At 37.6% G+C, this 15,568-nt stretch overlaps 1 protein-coding gene across 4 annotated transcripts in view; it reads left to right on the forward strand.

Moving 5' to 3' along the window:
- The window catches only part of POLK (DNA polymerase kappa), a 72,532-nt gene that overhangs the window by 4,358 nt on the left and 52,606 nt on the right, over positions 1-15,568 (forward strand). Inside the window, exon 1 of one of the 4 annotated variants that reach the window (XM_022594821.3) lies at positions 6,423-14,860. The exons of the other annotated variants lie outside the window; for them this stretch is intronic. The gene's annotated coding sequence lies outside the window, so the exon portion shown is untranslated. Of the gene's footprint in view, positions 1-6,422; positions 14,861-15,568 lie in introns of those variants that run through there. 4 annotated transcript variants of the gene reach the window in all.

Raw genomic sequence — 15,568 nt, forward strand, 5'->3', positions numbered from 1 at the left:
TTTATTATTGCTATCCTATTTCTATTATTATTTCTATTTCTAATATATCACATGAAGAAACTGAACCCAGAGAAGTTAAGTAACTTTCCAAAGGTCATACAGCAGTAAAGAGCATAGTTGCGGTTTGAGCCCAACTATCCTGATTGCAGCGTTCATTCTCATCCCACTAGAGTTCTTCAGTTCCTCTTCTTTCTCCCCATCTTCCACTTCACCTCATTCTCCCACCTTTTTTCTCCACAAAACACCAATCCCAAAGCCTTCATCCCTACCTCACTCTCTCACTGCAATGACACAGAAGCCAAAAACCCAGAGGTGCTGGAAGTGAGAATCTTGCAATTTTACTGATCAACAGGTAGAGGCATGGAAGGGAATATCCAGTCGTGCCTCCCCCCACTCCCACCCCGGCTGCGATGCACGGATTGTCGGATCCTAGTTCCCTGACCAGAGATGGAATCTGGGTCCTTAGCAGTGAAAGCGTGGAGTCCTAACCACTGGACCACCAGGGAATTCCCGGGAATATTTCTTCTTGATGCTAGAACTGTAGTAGGAGAGGATGTCCCAAGTTGAAATTGAAGACATTGTCTAATGTTTTTAAATGATGCTATAAAAAGCCTTCGTTAGTATCTTAGCCTGCCATAACAAAATACCACAGTCTGGGTGGCTGTGGTCCCTCTTCCTCTTCTAATAAGAACACCAGCCCTATTGGATTAGGGCCCTACCATTATGGCCACACTTAACCTTAAATATCTCCTTATAGGCCCTGTCTCCATATATAGTCCCATTGGGAGTTAGGTCCTCAAAATATGAATTTGAGGGGAACACAATTTAGTCCATAACAGAGCTTATAGGTTCTGTATTCTCACAGTATTTATTATGGTAAAGATGCATTTGGAGTTAAATAGTCCTTTTTAGCTAACCTGGGAATTTAACTGTTCTTTGTAATCTTTATAATACTGTTCCCAACTGAAACATAACTAGTTAAAAACTGGGGATTTACATAAGAAACTTGATTTTGAAAACTTAGAGATACTAATCTATGAAATAGAGGCAATGATCTATGAGTAGCAACAGTCTAAAAACTAAAGTACAAGTGAACAAAATACAGCATATGAATAAAACAACTGATTTTTTTTGCCCTATTTTAATGTCTTGAATAATAATCTGGGTGGTGAAATTATGGACCACTTGAATTTTTGTCTTTGTACCATTTTGTATGAAAAAAATATATCATGTGAGTATGTTTGTACATGTGTATATGTATCACTTTTGTGAGAAGAAATGGTAATTATAAATGATATAAATTAAAGATTAATCTCTTTACACACAGTGTTCTAAATTAATTTTCAACTTAGAGTTGTTAATGTCCCTGTTTTTCCATACATTTTCCTCTTTACCATCAAGAGAATTGATGATTACAGGATTTCTTAAAAAGGCCCCATCATTGTCTTCAGAGTTATTTTCCCCAAGCTGCTGACCCCTATCCTTCACATTTTGATACATACGTAATGACAGTTATGTCACAACTGCTGTCTCACTGACAAGGATTATATGAAGCATCCCGATTTTTTAAATGAAAAAATGTGTGTTCTTGAAGCAGTGAAATATGGTACAGTCGGCCTTCCCTATCTATGGGTTCCACATACTCGGATTCAACCAACCTTAGGTCAAAAATATCCAGAAAAAAAAAAATTCTAGAAAGCTCCAAAAAGCAAAAGTTGAATTTCCTGCCCACCAGCAACTATTTACACAGCATTTACATTGTATTAGGTGTTATAAGTAGCCTAGAGATGATTTAAAGTATACAGGAGGCTATGCATAAGTTATAGGCAAATACTGCACTATTTTACATAGAGGTCCTGAGTATTCATGGATTTTGGTATCCGCAGGGGGTCCTGTAACCAATCCCTTGTGGATACTGAGGGAGGACTGTACTTGGTTTTTTAAGCATTCCCCCTTCTTTTTTCCCCCCTAAGAGCACTATTTGTAATTTTTAGAATATAAACATATAGAGACAGTCCCCTACTTAAAATGATTCAGTTTAGTATTTTTCGACTTTATGATGGTGCAAAAGCAACACACATTCAGTAGAAACCATACTTTGAATTTTGAAATTTGATCTTTTCTCAGGCTAGCAACATGTGACATGATAGTCTCTTGTGATGCTGGGCAGTGGAAGCAAGCCACATGATCATGAGGGCTTAACAACCATTCTGTACCCATACACTTTTCGCTTTCAGTATAGTACTCAGTAAATTACATGTTCTGCTTTTCGCTTTCAGTACAGTACTCAGTAAATTGCATGAGCTATTTAACATTTTATTATAAAATAGGGTTTGTATTGGATAATTTTGCCCAGCTATAGGCTATTTTAAGTGTTCTGAGTACATTTAAGGTGGGCTAGGCTAAGCTATGATGTTCAGTAGATGTATTAAATACTTTTCCTACCTAAAGGTATTTTCAGCTTATGATGGGTTTATTGGGACATAACCCCATCATAAGTCAAGGAAGGTCTGTGTGTGTGTGATGGGGGGGACACTCTACCATTGTACAAATTGCATTTTTAATTTAACAGTATATTGTGAACATCTATTTCGTAGCGTTTTTTTTTTTGTCGTTGTTGTTGCGGTACGCGGGCCTCTCACTGTTGTGGCCTCTCCCGTCGCGGAGCACAGGCTCCGGACGCGCAGGCTCAGCGGCCATGGCTCACGGGCCCAGCCGCTCCGCGGCATGTGGGATCTTCCCGGACCCCGGGCACGAACCCGTGTCCCCTGCATCGGCAGGCGGACTCTCAACCACTGCGCCACCAGGGAAGCCCCGTAGCGTTTGTTTTAATGACTGCATAGAATTCCTTTTTTGATGGGCAATCAACATTTTTCATGTTTTGCTATTACAAAAACGCTATAAAGAAACACTAGTTTAACTTTATTTTTGTGCACTTGTCTAGCTCTTTTTTGGGGGTAAATTCCCAATAGTGGGCTGCTCAAACAGAGAATATTTTACAGTGGGAGACTATCAAATTGTCCTCGAAAAAGTTTGCATTAGTTTACGCTGCCCAGTAGTGTGTCTGAGTCCTTCCTCCCCGCCCTCCCACCACCCCGCCCTGCCCCAATACTTGAAGACAAAGGATGGTGGTAGGATAGCATTTGAGCAAGTTATTGGAAGGAGATAATGGTAGGAGGTTACAATTTCAGAATAAACCACATTGGAATACTTTTATCGGTGTTTATTTTGGTTGACCAGTTGGATATTATACTATTATTGATCTTACCAAGGCTCTTTGACTAAAGGAATCAGAAATATGTTTGGGGTAGCTCAAATAAGAGAATGTTATTGTAGAGATCTCTGAATCCTCAGCTGGGCCTCGTACACGTATTTCAATACTTGGGAAACGAGGATTTGGTGTTTTTCTATTCATCTCTGGGGCTTCATGATACCTTTCATCTCTGTGTTCTTGTGTTCTCAATCTCAGTTTATTTGTCTCTTCAAATTTCATCTTGCATGTTGTCCAACTTGTTTTAACCACCTGTCAGTTTCAGGGCTCTCTCAATGCCTCTTAGTTCAGACTCTTAAAAGAAATAGGCAGTTGGCCAGCCAGTGCTCTACTCAGCTCTTCCCAAAAGTGTGGAATGCAAGTCTACTTCTTCTGTGGTTTGTTGGGAGTGGGAGGCCAACTGGAAACAATAGGCATATCTAGTATATATAATTTGCATTATATTCTAACTGTAGTGGTAAGAAAAGGGGCATTCTGAGGAGAAAGAATTATTTAACATATGTGAAAATCTCATTGTCAAGCACCACACAGATATTAATTCTTTTCAAAGGCATAAGCACATACTAGCACATGATAAATGGTTAATATGTGCAGTATTAGACTGCATATATTATTTTGTTCCACTAAAACATGAGTTTAAAATTTTTTATCCACTTTTTTTCTAATTTTAGTCCCCAGAGTAGTGCTCAGCACATAGAAGGCAGTCAATATAATTAATATATTTTACCTTATCTTTCAGTTAATAGTTTAATTCAACAAGCATCTAATATGCAGGATATTATGCTGACTACTGTGGGTAGTTTTTGTTGTTGTTGTTATAAATTTATTTATTTTATTTATTTTTGGCTGCGTTGGGTCTTTGTTGCTGCACGTGGGCTTTCTCTAGTTGCGTCGAGCAGGGGCTGCTCTTCGTTGCGGTGCACAGGCTTCTCATTGCGGTGGCTTCTCTTGTTGCGGAGCACGCGCTCTAGGTGCATGGGCTTCAGTGGTTGTGGCTCGCGGGATCTAGAGCGCAGGCTCAGTAGCTGTGGCGCACGGGCTTAGTTGCTCCGCGGCATGTGGGATCTTCCTGGACCAGGGCTCTAACGCGTGTCCCCTGCATTGGCAGGTGGATTCTTAACCACTGTGCCACCAGGGAAGCCCTGTGGGTAGTTTTAAAATAGTGACAGATAAAAAAAAGAGCGAGGGTTGTGGGGGTCTGCATTCAAGGAGATTAGAACAGAAAACAAGATAAGAAAGGTATACATGTAACTATAGTATTTTGTAAGTTAAAAGCAGGTAACTTTTACTCCTACCACCTGACAGTGATAAATCCTGTTCTCTAATCGTGTTATCTAATCCTACTTCTACTGGATCTCTGTAGGCCACCTGCTCCAGGTCTTTTTAGTGAAGACAATGGTTATTTGGAATTTTAAAGAAAAAGGGATTGTCCTCATTTGCTGATCTCTTTCCACCAAGTTATCATGTAAACTGTTTAATGAGCCTTGTCACATTAGAAATATTATAAATTGGTAGATCTTTTTATGGCTTATAACTCTGTGTGTGACATTCAGCATGTCCCCTAAATGAAGTTCAGAAGTTTAAAAGATTTAAGAGCTCCTCTGCAAGCCTTTTTCCAGTTTAGCCTGTACTACTTGCCCTTTTGAATGCTTTTTTTTTTCCTTTTCCTGTTTTGACTATTAATCAATCATATTAGCCTGTTAGGCTTAGTGTTCCTGTCAGGCCTATTAAAGAATCGTGTAGTTTCTGCCACTATGGTGATTCTCCCTGAGTTCAGAGTGAGCAAGCAGACAGTCCCTGGGTGAATCCTAGGGCTTCATCCTTAATAACCATATGGCTTTGGTTGTGTATTAAATAAATGCTAAGTTAATAAATGGCATTAGTATAACCAGTCTTTTTATTACTATGTATATCCCAATTGTTTTGGTGTTATATGCATTTGTAAAATGATATTTACATAAGTATATCAAAGTGGATATTCATTTATGTAAAATGTGAATGCGTCTATGTCCATTTCTGATGATGTAAGCACCAGTTTCAGAAATATTAGGGGCTACAAGAAACTTGCATATATTCATCTTTTATGACATTATACAGAATTCTTTTGTGATATCTTTGTGAGTGTATTCAAATAAGGAGGTCGTATACAGACCTGTAAAGTGAATGTAGGAATATTGAGGGCATTGCTCCCCTATGTGTCTTAAACTTTTGAGCTGGTGCAAAAAAATGATTGCATTTTACCTGTCAATAGTCAACATCTGGCCTGCCTATCTCCCAAATTAGTGATTTTCTCTTAGACTTAGATCTTTACAGGTATATTCATATCCAGTGTAAGTAACCCAAGTGTACCAGTCTATGAATTAACTTAATTAAAGGATCTGTCAAGTTTTTTAAATAGTTGAACAAATTTTCTGGTTGCTGAGAAAAATACCAAAAGCCGATCATAAAATCTAGTTGAGTAAAAGGAGCCTTGTAGTTAATCTGACCAGTTTATGTGCATTCTTTATGTATGAATGGTCCCCACAGCCAGACAGCTGCAGAATTTCTCTCCTTCCTATATATGCTGGTACTGTTTTTTTTCCCTCATTCCTCCCCTTCCCCTGCATTACTGTTGTTTATATGTGTTGTGCATTACTATTGTCTGTTACTATTTTTCTTCCTTTTCTGTTCTTCCTCTACTGTAGCAGTCATTGGCAGTAGTGATGGGAAAAGCAGAGGAGGGAGTAGGTGAGAAATAGTGAGAAGCTGGAAGAAGTAAAAGCTGTAATAGAACCTTCATAACATGCTTTCCATCCTGTTGTAATTGACTTATAGGAATAGTGAAAATTATGTTATTCCCATTCTTAATTCTTACTTCGATCCTTTTTCCCACCTCACTAGCTCAAGAGCCCCGAAAATTCTCACCATTTTCCCCAGCCCTGTGACTGCTCCTCATATCTTGGTTTCAAATATAGGCTTGATGTCCTTTTACTATATCCCAGTCTCATATTTTTTTCCTCAATTATGATTCTAAATGATTAGTAGCACTAAGTTAGGTTATCCCTGTTGTGATGATGGATATTTAACTAGGCATTGCCAATATTTACCTTGCTTACTTTCTTTTTCTTTGTTCTGTTTCTAACTACCCACACTCCATTTGGATTGGAAGACTTTGTTTTATTGACATCAATTATTATTATTATATTATGTTCATACTGCTAGGACTTGCCTGTTACTCTGATCCTTAAGGTGAGTTTGCATATATATCTTAGACTTCCTTGTGTGTTGATTTTTACCATTTAACTCTCCAAGGACAACTTTATTTGAGGGGGGAGGGGGAGGTTCTCATTGATACCTTAATACACTGCATACAGCTACTTAGGAATAAGTCACATTTCATGGACAGTTCTAACATTCAGCATTAAGACTGATTTCAGAAACAGAATTTCGAAGAGCATGTAGGCTATCCTTCTGTCCTGTTTCCTGTTGTTCAGAGGAAAGCCAAGTCAGGCATGTTCTAAGCAGAATTATTCTTTCTTACTGTTGAATAAAATTGAAATTGTATTTCATTATCTTTTATTTGTATCTATTTGGTTTCGTGGGTTAAAAACTTGTCAGGGGTAGTTGTCATTTAATAGGTTTCACTATAACAGTAAAAAATACTTTAGTCTAAAGAGTACATAGTGTACATATGTAATAGATGAACAGGGATATTAGTGTCCACTCTCTGCATGTATACATTTTCTTTCTGTTTTTCTCCCCAAGGTTTTGAGTCTCTAACTTTTAACCTCTTTTCATTACATTGAGAAATTACATTGAAAAATTATTTTGTTAATATGTTAAAGCCATACTATATAGAGCATTGTGGTATTCTTAAGTATTGGTAGAATCCTCATGATAGTTATTTTGTAAATGTGTTTGCTTTCTGTTTTTCTCCGCACCCCTTTCATTGTTTCACTTTTACTGTAATTTCAGGTCCTCTTCTTCTTAGTCAAGTAAGGTGAAAAATATTATTATGGAATATGCATGCTGTTACGGTGATATAGTTTATTAATATACAGTTATCTTCATCTTCATTTAAAGTATTTATATTAAAGAACTTGCTATATGATTGTCCTGATTAAGGTGCTGTAAAAATGAGATATATACGACATCTTTCATAGATTCATTATTTTCTAGCATACAGAAATGTATGTCTAAGAATGTAGACAATAATGCTAGACTGTTTCAAAATATAGACAAAAATAAGTAATAAAACTATTGATATGTTTTTAACAGTTACATTATTATTAAAGAGCAAGTAAAGCTTTAAAATTACCTGTCACATAGTGAGTGTTCAGTATATATGGATTAATGGAATAAGTTTAGTTGGTTGATGATTGAAGGGAAGTTGTAGGAATTGCAATTAACAAGGCCCAGGAGAAAAATCACTAAGCACCGTTAAAATTCATGAGAAACTAAAGAACCAAATTCTATCACAGTTTTTTTAAGGAAGAAGTATCATTTGTTAAGGACCTACTCAATGTCAGACATTGTTTTAGGTTTATTACATTTAGTATTCATTTTTTCACAAAAATTCTGCAAGATAGACATTATCCTTATTTTACATGTAAAGAAACTAAAGTTCAAAGAAGTTAAATAAGTTGTCCAAGGTCCTAGCTAGTAAATAGTCTAGCCTGGACTTTTGAACTTCAGAGACTTATACTATGTACTTTTTTTTTGCGGTACGCGGGCTTTTCACTGTTGTGGCCTCTCCCGTTGCGGAGCACAGGCTCCGGACGCGCAGGCTCAGCGGCCATGGCTCACGGGCCCAGCCGCTCCACGGCATGTGGGATCTTCCCGGACCAGGGCACGAACCTGTGTCCCCTGCATCGGCAGGCGAACTCTCAACCACTGCGCCACCAGGGAAGCCCTATACTATGTACTTTTAATATATATACAGTTTTCTCAGTATCCTCTGGGGGTTGGGTTTGTTTCCAGGACCCCGAGGATGCTCAAGTCCCTCGTATAACAGCAGCATAGTATAGCTGGCCTGCCATATCTGCGTTCCACATCTGCGGATTCAGCCAACTGCAGATGCATTGGTTGGTTGAATCCCCGGAGGTGGAAACTGCAGATACCGGAGGGCCAACTTTATTTAGACAAACAACAACTATGATTAGTATTATTAAACATTTAAGCATCTGTTACTTTCTAGGTATGTTGCATACTTTTTCTTTAGTTTGACAATTTTCTTAAAAGAAAATTCATCCACACACATTTTCAAGCTGCAATAACATATTATGTAGCCAGTCTACAGTTTTTTTCTATGACTGATAACTAAAGGAGTGTGTTTGCTAGCAAGACTATGTTCTAATTACCCATAAATAATTTTTAAAATTAATTAATTAAATTTTTGGCTGCCTTGGGCTTCATTGCTGCACACAGGCTTTCTCTAGTTGTGGCGAGTGGAGGCTACTCTTCATTGCGGTGCGTGGGCTTCTCACTGCGGTGGCTTCTCTTGTTGCGGAGCTCGGCTCACGGGCTTCAGTAGTTGTGACTCGTGGGCTTAGTTGCTCTGCAGCATGTGGGATCTTCCCGTGAGATCTTCCCGGACCAGGGCTCCAACCCACGTCCCCTGCATTGTCAGGCGAATTCTTAACCACTGCACTACCAGGGAAGTCCCTACCCATAAATAATTTAAGTGATCTCTAGAGCCTGTTGCAATCATCCTTTTGTCCAATGTTGATAAAGGAGTTATGTATTGATTTAACTCTTTTGTATAATGAAAAGTAGTAATTCGCATTTATTATCATTTTATTTTTTATGTTTTGGAGTAATTTATGAATAATCTTGAAAAGTAACAATAAAGGGATAGTGAACAACATTGTTATTAGAAATTGTAATAAAAATCAAAACTTAGTAAACATAGGTTTTTATTTCATATTTTCCTGAAATAGGTAATGTCCTTTGAAAGTAACTCTAGCTGCTGCTCATCGACTTTTATGCATGATCCTGGAACTACCCATTTAAAAAATAAAGATCCCAGGGCTTTCCTGGTGGTGCAGTGGTTAAGAGTCCGCCTGCCAATGCAGGGGAGACAGGTTCGAGCCCTGGTCCGGGAAGATCCCACATGCCACTGTGCCTGGTGGCGCAGTGCTTAAGAGTCCGCCTGCCAATGCATGGGAGACAGGTTCGAGCCCTGGTCTGGGAAGATCCCACATGCTGCGGAGCAGCTAAGCCCATGCGCCACAACTACTGAAGGCTGTGCTCTGGAGCCCACAAGCCACAACTACTGAGCCTGTGTGCCACGACTACTGAAGCCCGCACGCCTAGAGCCATGCTCCGCAACAAGAGAAGCCACCGCAATGAGAAGCCCGCGCACCACAACAAAGAGTAGCCCCCACTCGCTGCAACTAGAGGAAGCCCGCGCGCAGCAACGAAGACCCAACGCAGCCATAAATAAATAAATAAATAAATAAATAAATATCCCAGATTTCATATGCATCTTTAATAGATTCTAGCTTATCATTACTTCTGGCTCTTTATCTTGCACTTAGATCATCCAAATACAATGACATTAAAAACTTTGACCTCTCATAATCTTGTTAAAGAAAAAAAACATTTTCTTTCCTTCATAATTGTAAAACATTTTCATTTTTATATTTATAAACACTAGTTAGAATGAAGGCCAGTAAAGTTTTCACTTCTTCACCATCTATTTCTTTCCTGTCCCTTTTGTATAATATCTGCATTAAGCATTTGTGCACTTACAAACTATATTAAGTAACAGTGCACAAACATCATAAAGGCTGAAAGAACAGTGTCATACATCCTGTTAGCAAAATGGGATATTCCAAATTCTTGTTGCAAAATATGCTGTGATGAAGTCCTTCCTGTTGAGTGACAAACTGGGTGGGAATGCCATATTTGCTTTTTATTCTTAAAAGTGAATTGTTTACTCATTGATTTTTGAGTTTCAGAAAATATATCTATTTGAATCATCTGAAATTTCAGTCTGAGATTTTGCTTATAAAATTAATTTCACCATCATTATAGTTTAGAATGCTATTAATCTCTTTACATTTATCTTCTGATTTGTCTGATAATTGTGAAACTCTTCTGTCAAATTTCCTCTTTTTGCCAGTATGGGCAGAAAATGAAAAATTTAGAACTCTCAACTACGTTTAATGAAAACTACCAAAAAACAAGCCCCCCAAAACAAACAAACAAAAAAAACCCTGCAAAAATAGTGTCTTGGGGCTTCCCTGGTAGCGCAGTGCTTGGGAGCCCGCCTGCCGATGCAGGGGACGCGGGTTCGTGCCCCAGTCCGGGAGGATCCCACATGCCGTGGAGCGACTGGGCCCGTGAGCCATGGCCACTGAGCCTGCGCGTCTGGAGCCTGTGCTCCACAACGGAAGAGGCCACAACAGTGAGAGGCCCGCGTACCACAAAAAAAAAAAAAAAAAAAAAAATAGTGTCTTTATGCTTCTCTTATACTTTCTTTCAAAGATATGATACTATGGGCAACACAATAAGAAAACTGAAGAACAATGTAATAGTGATGATTTATTTTACTACTAGATCATCTTTCTAGATGGTTCCATTCCATTTTCTTATTATTTGAAAAAATAATTGATTAGTAATGATTAAATAATTCCTAGGATGATAAAATAACAAGATATAGGAAGAATAAAACCCCTAAGATACCATAAAATATCTTCAGTTTATAGAGATCACCATAATGTATCTTCAGTTTACAAAGGATTCAAATAGATCCATACAGAAATTGCAAGATAAGGTGAATTTTATTCTGATAAAAAAAGAATAAATTTTTTTTGTTCTTTGGAAGATTCCTAAGAAGGAATAAGATTTGAAATATCAATGCTTACAATAAACTTGCTCAAAGAAAAAAACTCGAAAACTAAAATTGAGTCTAATAGATCTTTGTGGTATACCAAGGGTTAATACGACCACATTTCTAATCTTATTTCATAACCAAATCTGAACTAGTTAGAGTAATTTAAAAAAAAGTATAAAGTATATAATAAATATCTGACCTTAGGGACATCTCAATAGGTCATTTTTGTTAGAAATATCTAAAATATTAACAGAATTTTTCGGTTTTTTCACATAAAAAATGCATGGCTATCATGTATATCCCATTGTAGCAAGCATTTCACAGTGGAACCATACTTTATACATCATGATCTAAGAGGATTATCAAAAACCAACCGGAATTCAAGGGAATCAATGACCAACATGGGATATTATTTACTTTAGCCTCAAGCAGACATATTAAAAGATGTATGAAGTAAAGAAACGCTGGTAAATTCCAGAGACAAAGCCCTTCTCCACAAAGCCCTTTGCTTCTTTCTAGGGATTATTGCTAGTTTTTTATGGAATGAGAACCCAAACTATTTTGTGAGTAAGATTAGTATAATGCTTGATATTTCAGGTACATAATTCAAATAAATTTTGTAGGTCATAGTCTTGGAAAAGAAATGTTGGGAATTTTTGAAGCCTTGGAAAGCATTTTTTCTCTTTCTCATTAGGGGAAATTTTAGAAAAAGAGAAAAAAATTAAATATATGCAATATGAGGGTAGGAGGGGATGAGGAAGGCAGCCCTGCTGCATATCAGAGACAGAGAAAACCTTCAGATCTTTAAAAGGGCAGATGAAGAGGAAGCAGGAGTAGAAGGAACTGTTCACGGAGAATATAGGAACCTGGTCTAGATCTGTCCTTTGAAGGAAGGTGTGTGTCTAGGCACGTCATGACCAAACTGTTGAAACCAGAGATTAAGAGGAAAAACTTGAAAGCAGTCAGAAAGAAATGACACATCAAATATAAGGAACAACAGTTTGAATGATTGTGGTCTTAACAGATACAATGGAGACTAGAAAAGAGTGAAGAGACGTCTGAAAAGTACTGAAAGAAAAAACTGTCAACTCAATTCTATGTCTGATGAAAATATCTTTCAAGAATGAAGGTAAGGGACTTCCCTCGCGGCGCAGTGGTTGAGAATCCACTTGCCAATGCGGAGGACACAGGTTCAGTCCCTGGTCCGTGAAAATCCCACGTGCTGCGGAGCAACTAAGCCCACATGCTGCAACTACTGAAGTCCGCATGTCCTAGAGCCCATATGCCACAACTACTGAAGCCCGCACACCTAGAGCCCATGCTCCACAGCAAGAGAAGCCACTGCAATGAGGAGCCTGCGCACCGCAATGAAGAGTGGCCCCCGCTCACCACAACTAGAGAAAGCCCACATGCAGCAACGAAGACCCAACGCAGCCCCCCCCCCCCAAAAAAAAGAATGAAGGTAAAATAAACCTACTGGCATCTTAGGCAGTATTTATATATTTAGTGTACAGATTTAAAATGTGGGCTCTGGAGACAGAATCTGGATTTGAATTCCAGCCTGGACACCTCCTGTGATCATGGGTGAATTACAAAAATTCTCTAAGCCTCAATTTCCTTATATATTTTACTAATATTTACTCTGTTGGGATAATATCTAAATTAGTGAATAATCATGAAGAATAAATTAGAGAATGCTTCTCAAGCAGTTAGTACCTGCCTAGCATATGGTAAGTTGTTAGGAAATGTTAGTTATCATTTATTCATATTTTCAGCAAATGTAGCTAACCTTCTAGAATTTCATATTTTCTATTTTCATCTGTTTTATTTTTTCCCCCGACTTTAGAGAGTTTGGCTGACAGTACTGTAAAAGAGAAATCATTTTTGCTGCTACTTTGACTTGTACCAAGACCATACCTAAGAAGCTCTCATTTTCAGAGGAAGTCTTTCTTTTTATGAATAATGCTTTCCCTTTATTTCATGTGTCACTTTAGGGAGAAATATAGGACCTTTTATTTATTTATTTATTTTTGTGGGGGGACATGGTTCTGGTCTCAAGATACAATCAGTGCCCATTTTGTTTTCAGTGTCATTAAAGTACAATTAACTTTATTTTTTTAAAAAAAATATTTGTTTGCAATGGGTCTTAGTTGTGGCAGGCGGGCTCCTTAGTTGCAGCTCCAGGCCTCCTTAGTTGTGACATGTGAACTCTTAGTTGTGCCATGCAAGTGGGATCTAGTTCCCTGACCAGGGATCGAACCAGGGCCCCCTGCATTGGGGAGTGCAGAGTCTTATCCACTGTGCCACCAGGGAAGTCCCTAGGGCCTTTTATTTTGATAATTGATTTTTATTTAAGTTATTAGGTAAGACAATGCCTGGTAAAAATGAACTGTTTATTTTAGTTGCTATGATTATTGAAGAAATTGCCCTTTGGATCACTAGGAAGATCTGCATTTGATCCCCAAATGCATTTTTCTTTGTATAGTGTTTCTCACATTTCAGGATACTTTTTTAAAAGTTCCTGGTTTTTAGAAAAGTCTGAATGAACATCATATTTTCATAATTTTATTTTAGTTTTCTTGTTATTATTTCATATTCTTCATCTGAAGACTTCCTAGGCTTTTAGAGAGTTTTCAAGACCGTGATGTCATTTAAAAATAAATTTAGACCCTAACTTGTGCTTTCTGTTACAGTGAATGTATGATATTTTATCTATTATCATTCACACCACTTTGATGTTACTTCCATATCAGTCTACAAAACAACTACTCTTCTTTTTTTTTTAATTTTACTAATTTTCTGTTTCATCTTTGTATTTATAGTGTGGTGGTTAAGTGTGATGGCTTTGAAGCCAGATCTGAAATAGTTGCAAATCTCTATGACCTTATCTAAGACATTTATTAAATCTGCACTTCTGTTTCCTCATCTCTCCAGAAAATTAAATAGGATAATGCATGTAAAACACTGTAAGATCCAAATACTAACTTTTGATTGCATTTAAAAAGACTTAACTGAGGTGTTACCATTAATTTTATTGCTTCCTGTATATTAATCTGCCCATCAGCCACTCATTCAGCATACATGTATTAAATAACAGGCTCAGTGACCTAGCACTGTACCAGTTTTTGCCCTCTTGGAAGTTTATATTCTAGTTGTACTAAGTATAAAAAATATTGCCTAATTTTTTTTGCACAGATTCTAGGACAAAAAGTTATTTGGCATAAAAGTTACTTAGTTGATCAGTTTATTAGTATGTTTTCAGTTTTCACCTTTATTCAAATGAAAACAGTTGGGGAGTTCCTTGGTGGTCCAGTGGTTAGGGCTCTGGGAACTAAGATGCTACAAGCTGCATGGGGCAGCAAAAAAAGGAAGGAAAGAAAGGAAGAAAGAAAGAAGGAAAGGAAGGAAGGAAGGAGGGAAGGGTAGAAGGAAGGAAGGAAGAAAGAAAACAGCTGTTTTAAAGCACTGCTACTCAAAATGTGGTCTGTAGACTGGTGGTGTTCCATGCTGAGATAATTACAAAATTTGATAGTAAGCTGTAAATATATATATATTTTTAAAAGTATATATGTTAACTATCTCACCGTTTCTATGCATCAAGAATCCTGGTGGGGCTTAACTGAGTGCCTGTGGCTCATAAGGTTGCAGTCAAGCTCTTATGCAGGGCTGAAGTCTTATCTGAAGACTTGATTGGAGGAGGATCTACTTCTAAGCTCACACAGATGGAGCTCCTCGCAGGGCTGCTTCACATGGCGGCTGGCTTCCCCAGAGTGAGTAATCCAAGTGAGAATGAGAATATTCGAGATAGACGTCACATTGTTTTATAACCCATTCTTGGACATGACATCTTATCACTTATGCTGTATTCTGTCTTTAAGAAATGGGTCATTGAGTAGCACATAGTATTTTTTTGTTGTGCCTTTTTCTTGTTTTTCCTAGCATCTGTGAAATATTATTAAAGATAATTATTTTAGTAGTATTAGGAAATGGGTATTTCATTTATAAATGAAATTTTGTTTCTTGTTGTACTTGGCAGTATAGAAATGAGTGCTTCACATGCTGGAAGCTACTGTCAACACTTGATCAATTTTCGTAATTTTATATCATGTGCAGATTTAATAGCAGGGTTAGTTAACCATAATTTACTGGCATTGGGCAGGGGCTTTTTGGCAAAAATATTAACTTAGTAGGTTTTACAAATATGCTAATGCCATTATGGTTTAAAATTCTGAAATCTGATAAATTGAAGTTCTCCCTTTAGTAAAAACCAATACTTTATTTTAACAGTTTATAATTATAATCACATAGCAAGAAGCCAGATTTTAAGTCCCAAAACAAGGTTGCTATTAGTCTTAGCTCTAAACCTTTGAGTAAAGGAGGTAACAAGTTATATGCTTCTAATCTCTGTTGAAATAAATGGATGCTGTTTTCAGAGTCTGCTTGACTCCCAAACTTTCAGGCTGGTAAGGAAGGTAGAA

The sequence above is a fragment of the Delphinapterus leucas genome, chromosome 3 (genome assembly GCF_059928025.1).
Source record: "Delphinapterus leucas isolate spDelLeu-1000000601 "Yukka" chromosome 3, BTC_Dleu_Yukka2, whole genome shotgun sequence".
Lineage (NCBI taxonomy): Eukaryota > Metazoa > Chordata > Mammalia > Artiodactyla > Monodontidae > Delphinapterus > Delphinapterus leucas.